We start from the raw sequence: 7,500 nt of genomic DNA on the forward strand, positions 1-7,500 counted from the left end.
AGCTACAACCACCACATTCATCTACTGTACAGCTAATCAGGCTAGCTACAACCACCACATCCATCTACTGTACAGCTAATCAGGCTAGCTACAACCACCACATTCATCTACTGTACAGCTAATCAGGCTAGCTACAACCACCACATTCATCTACTGTACAGTTAATCAGGCTAGCTACAACCACCACATCCATCTACTGTACAGTTAATCAGGCTAGCTACAACCACCACATCCATCTACTGTACAGTTAATCAGGCTAGCTACAACCACCACATCCATCTACTGTACAGTTAATCAGGCAGCTTATCCATCTACTGTACAGTTAATCAGGCTATTACTGTACAGTTAATCAGGCTACTACTGTACAGTTAATCAGGCTAGCTACAACCACCACATCCATCTACTGTACAGTTAATCAGGCTACTACTGTACAGTTAATCAGGCTATTACTGTACAGTTAATCAGGCTACTACTGTACAGTTAATCAGGCTAGCTACAACCACCACATCCATCTACTGTACAGTTAATCAGGCTACTACTGTACAGTTAATCAGGCTATTACTGTACAGTTAATCAGGCTACTACTGTACAGTTAATCAGGCTATTACTGTACAGTTAATCAGGCTATTACTGTACAGTTAATCAGGCTACTACTGTACAGTTAATCAGGCTAGCTACAACCACCACATCCATCTACTGTACAGCTAATCAGGCTAGCTACAACCACCACATCCATCTACTGTACAGTTAATCAGGCTAGCTACAACCACCACATCCATCTACTGTACAGCTAATCAGGCTAGCTACAACCACCACATCCATCTACTGTACAGTTAATCAGGCTAGCTACAACCACCACATCCATATACTGTACAGTTAATCAGGCTAGCTACAACCACCACATTCATCTACTGTACAGTTAATCAGGCTAGCTACAACCACCACATCCATCTACTGTACAGTTAATCAGGCTAGCTACAACCACCACATCCATCTACTGTACAGTTAATCAGGCTAGATACAACCACCACATTCATCTACTGTACAGTTAATCAGGCTATACAACCACCACATTCATCTACTGTACAGTTAATCAGGCTAGATACAACCACCACATTCACTACTGTACAGTTAATCAGGCTAGCTACAACCACCACATTCATCTGTACAGTTAATCAGGCTAGATACAACCACCACATCTATCTACTGTACAGCTAATCAGGCAACTACTGTACAGTTAATCAGGCTAGCTACAACCACCACATTCATCTACTGTACAGCTAATCAGGCTAGCTACAACCATCACATCCATCTACTGTACAGCTAATCAGGCTAGCTACAACCACCACATTCATCTACTGTACAGCTAATCAGGCTAGCTACAACCACCACATCCATCTACTGTACAGTTAATCAGGCTAGCTACAACCACCACATCCATCTACTGTATAGCTAATCAGGCTAGCTACAACCACCACATCCATCTACTGTACAGCTAATCAGGCTAGCTACAACCACCACATCCATCTACTGTACAGCTAATCAGGCTAGCTACAACCACCACATTCATCTACTGTACAGTTAATCAGGCTAGCTACAACCACCACATCCATCTACTGTACAGTTAATCAGGCTAGCTACAACCACCACATCCATCTACTGTACAGTTAATCAGGCTAGATACAACCACCACATCCATCTACTGTACAGTTAATCAGGCTACTACTGTACAGTTAATCAGGCTATTACTGTACAGTTAATCAGGCTACTACTGTACAGTTAATCAGGCTATTACTGTACAGTTAATCAGGCTAGCTACAACCACCACATCCATCTACTGTACAGTTAATCAGTACTACTAATTAATCAGTACAGCTAATCAGGCTATTACTGTACAGTTAATCACATTCATTACTGTACAGTTAATCAGTACTAGTTTAATCAGGCTAGCTACAACCACCACATCCATCTACTGTACAGTTAATCAGGCTAGCTACAACCACCACATCCATCTACTGTACAGTAATCAGTTAATCAGGCTATCTACTGTACAGTTAATCAGGCTAGCTACAACCACCACTGTACAGTTAATCAGGCTAGCTACTATCTACTGTACAGTTAATCAGGCTAGCTACAACCACTGTACAGTTAATCAGGCTCCATCTACTGTACAGTTAATCAGGCTAGCTACTGTACAGTTAATCAGGCTACCACAGTTAATCAGGCTATCCAGTTAATCAGGCTACTACTGTACAGTTAATCAGGCTACTACTCCATCTACTGTACAGTTAATTAATCAGGCTATTACTGTACAGTTAATCAGGCTACTACTGTACAGTTAATCAGGCTATTACTGTACAGTTAATCAGGCTATTACTGTACAGTTAATCAGGCTACTACTGTACAGTTAATCAGGCTAGCTACAACCACCACATCCATCTACTACTGTACAGCTAATCAGGCTAGCTACAACCACCACATCCATCTACTGTACAGTTAATCAGGCTAGCTACAACCACCACATCCATCTACTACAGTACAGCTAATCAGGCTAGCTACAACCACCACATCCATCTACTGTACAGTTAATCAGGCTAGCTACAACCACCACATCCATATACTGTACAGTTAATCAGGCTAGCTACAACCACTACATTCATCTACTGTACAGTTAATCAGGCTAGCTACAACCACCACATCCATCTACTGTACAGTTAATCAGGCTAGCTACAATCCATATACTGTACCACATCCATCTACTGTACAGTTAATCAGGCTAGATACAACCACCACAATTCATCTACTGTACAGTTAATCAGGCTAGATACAACCACCACATTCATCTACTGTACAGTTAATCAGGCTAGCTACAACCACCACATTCATCTACTGTACAGTTAATCAGGCTAGCTACAACCACCACATTCATCTACTGTACAGCTAATCAGGCTAGATACAACCACCACATCTATCTACTGTACAGCTAATCAGGCAACTACTGTACAGTTAATCAGGCTAGCTACAACCACCACATTCATCTACTGTACAGCTAATCAGGCTAGCTACAACCATCACATCCATCTACTGTACAGCTAATCAGGCTAGCTACAACCACCACATTCATCTACTGTACAGCTAATCAGGCTAGCTACAACCACCACATCCATCTACTGTACAGTTAATCAGGCTAGCTACAACCACCACATCCATCTACTGTATAGCTAATCAGGCTAGCTACAACCACCACATCCATCTACTGTACAGCTAATCAGGCTAGCTACAACCACCACATCCATCTACTGTACAGCTAATCAGGCTAGCTACAACCACCACATCCATCTACTGTACAGCTAATCAGGCTAGCTACAACCACCACATTCATCTACTGTACAGTTAATCAGGCTACTACTGTACAGTTAGTCAGGCTAGCTACAACCACCACATCCATCTACTGTACAGTTAATCAGGCTAGCTACAACCACCACATTCATCTACTGTACAGTTAATCAGGCTAGCTACAACCACCACATTCATCTACTGTACAGCTAATCAGGCTAGCTACAACCACCACATTCATCTACTGTACAGCTAATCAGACTAGCTACAACCACCACATCCATCTACTGTACAGTTAATCAGGCTAGATACAACCACCACATTCATCTACTGTACAGCTAATCAGGCTAGCTACAACCACCACATCCATCTACTGTACAGCTAATCAGGCTAGCTACAACCACCACATTCATCTACTGTACAGTTAATCAGGCTAGCTACAACCACCACATTCATCTACTGTACAGTTAATCAGGCTAGCTACAACCACCACATCCATCTACTGTACAGTTAATCAGGCTAGCTACAACCACCACATCCATCTACTGTACAGCTAATCAGGCTAGCTACAACCACCACATTCATCTACTGTACAGCTAATCAGGCTAGCTACAACCACCACATTCATCTACTGTACAGCTAATCAGGCTAGCTACAACCACCACATCCATCTACTGTACAGTTAGTCAGGCTAGCTACAACCACCACATTCATCTACTGTACAGCTAATCAGGCTAGCTACAACCACCACATTCATCTACTGTACAGTTAATCAGGCTAGCTACAACCAACACATCCATCTACTGTACAGTTAATCAGGCTACTACTGTACAGTTAATCAGGCTACTACTGTACAGCTAATCAGGCTAGCTACAACCACCACATCCATCTACTGTACAGTTAATCAGGCTACTACTGTACAGTTAATCAGGCTACTACTGTACAGTTAATCAGGCTATTACTGTACAGTTAATCAGGCTATTACTGTACAGTTAATCAGGCTAGATACAACCACCACATCCATCTACTGTACAGTTAATCAGGTTAGCTACATCCACCACAGTCCTGTGTTGTTCTACCTGAGTATCTCTCCTCAGACACAGTCCTGTGTTGTTCTACCTGAGTATCTCTCCAGACACAGTCCTGTGTTGTTCTACCTGAGTATCTCTCCTCCAGACACAGTCCTGTGTTGTTCTACCTGAGTATCTCTCCTCCAGACACAGTCCTGTGTTGTTCTACCTGAGTATCTCTCCTCCAGACACAGTCCTGTGTTGTTCTACCTGAGTATCTCTCCTCCAGACACAGTCCTGTGTTGTTCTACCTGAGTATCTCTCCTCCAGACACAGTCCTGTGTTGTTCTACCTGAGTATCTCTCCTCCAGACACAGTCCTGTGTTGTTCTACCTGAGTATCTCTCCTCCACACAGTCCTGTGTTGTTCTACCTGAGTATCTCTCCTCCAGTATCTCTCCTCCCGACACAGTCCTGTGTTGTTCTACCTGAGTATCTCTCCTCCAGTATCTCTCCTCCAGACACAGTCCTGTGTTGTTCTACCTGAGTATCTCTCCTCCAGACATATTCCTGTGTTGTTCTACCTGAGTATCTCTCCTCCAGTATCTCTCCTCCAGACACAGTCCTGTGTTGTTCTACCTGAGTATCTCTCCTCCAGTATCTCTCCTCCAGACACAGTCCTGTGTTGTTCTACCTGAGTATCTCTCCTCCAGACATAGTGGACATCAAGCCAGCCAACATGGAGGAGCTGACGGAGGTGATAACAGCAGCAGAGTTTCATCCTCACCACTGTCACCTGTTTGTCTACAGCAGCAGTAAAGGATCTCTCCGTCTCTGTGACATGAGGGCCTCGGCACTTTGCGACAGACACACCAAACGTGAGTTGGCTACGCAAAGGCTTCGCTGTCGGTCTCTAAATCATGTGTATTCGGATCTTACTGTTCGAGGTCCAGAGTACGACTACTGCTGGTTCTGATAATTAATAGCTCCCACATGTTGTACCAGGTCTAAATCAGTCCTTCATTTAAATCAGCAGTACAACTGGCCTCAGGTCCAGATTGGAATTTACACCCCTTATATTGTGATATCCATCTTTCCTCTTCCTAAACTCCTCTCTCCTCTCACTCCCTTCGTCTCCTCTCCTCCTCGTCTCCTCTCTCCTCCCACTCTCCTCTTTCCCTCTCCTCCCCCTCTCCTCTCCTCTTCTCCTCTCTCCTCACCCTCTGCTCTCCTCTCCTCTCCTCCCCCTCTCCTCTCCTCTCCCCCCCCTCGTCTCCTCTCTCCTCCCCCACCCCCTCATTTCCTCTCTCCTCCCCCTCTCCTCTCCTCCCTCGTCTCCTCTCTCCTCCCCTCCATCTCCTCTCTCCTCCCCTCATCTCCTCTCTCCTCCCCTCATCTCCTCTCTCCTCCCCCTCTCGTCTCCTCTCTCCACCTCCCTCTCTCTCTCTCCTTTAGTCTTTGAGGAACCAGAGGACCAGGAAGTCGTTCATTCTTCTCTGAGATCGTGTCGTCGGTGTCGGATGTGAAGTTCAGTCACAACGGGCGGTACCTGCTGACCAGGGATTACCTGACAGCCAAGGTGTGGGACTTACACATGGAGAAAGGCCCCGTCGAAACCTACCAGGTCAGCCCGCTAAACAAACACACACACACACTAGGCACACGCAGAAACACACATACATTCACACACTCATGCACGCATGTACACACACAGAAATTGAATGAATGCCTTGGAAAAACCTGTCAACACTCTCCTGCCCTCTCCCTCTCTCCCTCCCCCCTCCTTTCTCCCATGTCTGTCTCTCTGTAGGTTCATGACTACCTGAGGACTAAGCTGTGCTCTCTGTACGAGAACGACTGCATATTTGACAAGTTTGAGTGTGTCTGGAACAGCTCCGACAGGTGTGTGCGTCTTCGTCTACTCTGAGGCTTTATCCCACAGATGAATCAATCCCAGAGAAGAGCTTTAGAGATGTCAAAATCAATCCCTTCTCTCCTTCATCTCTCCTCCACTTCCTGTCCCAACCCCACCCTTCCCTCACTCCATCTCTCCTCCTCTTCCTTTATAAACCCCACCCTTCCCTCTCTCAATCTCTCCTCCGCTTCCTGTATAAACCCCACCCTTCCCTCTCTCCATCTCTCCTCCTCTTCCTGTATAAATCCCACCCTTCCCTCTCTCCATCTCTCCTCCTCTTCTTGTCCCAACCCCACCCTTCCCTCTCTCCATCTCTCCTCCTCTTCCTGTATAAACCCCACCCTTCCCTCTCTCCATCTCTCCTCCTCTTCCTGTATAAACCCACCCCTTCCCTCTCTCAATCTCTCCTCCTCTTCCTGTATAAACCCCACCCTTCCCTCTCTCCATCTCTCCTCCTCTTCCTGTATAAACCCCACCCTTCCCTCTCTCAATCTCTCCTCCTCTTCCTGTATAAACCCCACCCTTCCCTCTCTCCATCTCTCCTCCTCTTCCTGTATAAACCCCACCCTTCCCTCTCTCCATCTCTCTCCTCCTCTTCCTGTAAAACCCCCACCCTCCCTCTCTCCATCTCTCCTCCTCTTCCTGTCCCAACCCCACTCTTCCCTCTCTCCATCTCTCCTCCTCTTCCTGTAAAACCCCACCCTCCCTCTCTCCATCTCTCCTCCTCTTCCTGTATAAACCCCACCCTTCCCTCTCTCAATCTCTCCTCCTCTTCCTGTATAAACCCCACCCTTCCCTCTCCATCTCTCCTCCTCTTCCTGTATAAACCCCACCCTTCCCTCTCTCCATCTCTCCTCCTCTTCCTGTAAAACCCCCACCCTCCCTCCCTCTCTCCATCTCTCCTCCTCTTCCTGTCCCAACCCCACTCTTCCCTCTCTCCATCTCTCCTCCTCTTCCTGTAAAAACCCCACCCTTCCCTCTCTCCATCTCTCCTCCTCTTCCTGTCCCAACCCCACCCTTCCATCTCTCCTCCTCTCCTGTCCCAACCCCACCCTTCCCTCTCTCCATCTCTCCTTTCTTGTCCCAACCCCACCCTTCCTCTCTCCATCTCTCCATCTCTCTCCTCTTCCTGTCCCAACCCCACTCTCTTTTCTCTCTTCCTTTTCTCCTCCCTCTTTCATTGTCCCTCCTCTTCTTGTCCCTCTCTTTGTCCCTTCCATCTTCCTCCTTCTTCTACTCC

The 7,500-nt window shown here is 46.3% G+C and overlaps 1 pseudogene; it reads left to right on the forward strand.

Moving 5' to 3' along the window:
- The first annotated feature begins 5,003 nt into the window (after positions 1–5,003).
- Positions 5,004–7,500, forward strand: part of LOC124026561 — a 4,077-nt pseudogene continuing 1,580 nt past the window's right edge.

The sequence above is a fragment of the Oncorhynchus gorbuscha genome, unplaced genomic scaffold (genome assembly GCF_021184085.1).
Source record: "Oncorhynchus gorbuscha isolate QuinsamMale2020 ecotype Even-year unplaced genomic scaffold, OgorEven_v1.0 Un_scaffold_2775, whole genome shotgun sequence".
NCBI classification, from domain to species: domain Eukaryota; kingdom Metazoa; phylum Chordata; class Actinopteri; order Salmoniformes; family Salmonidae; genus Oncorhynchus; species Oncorhynchus gorbuscha.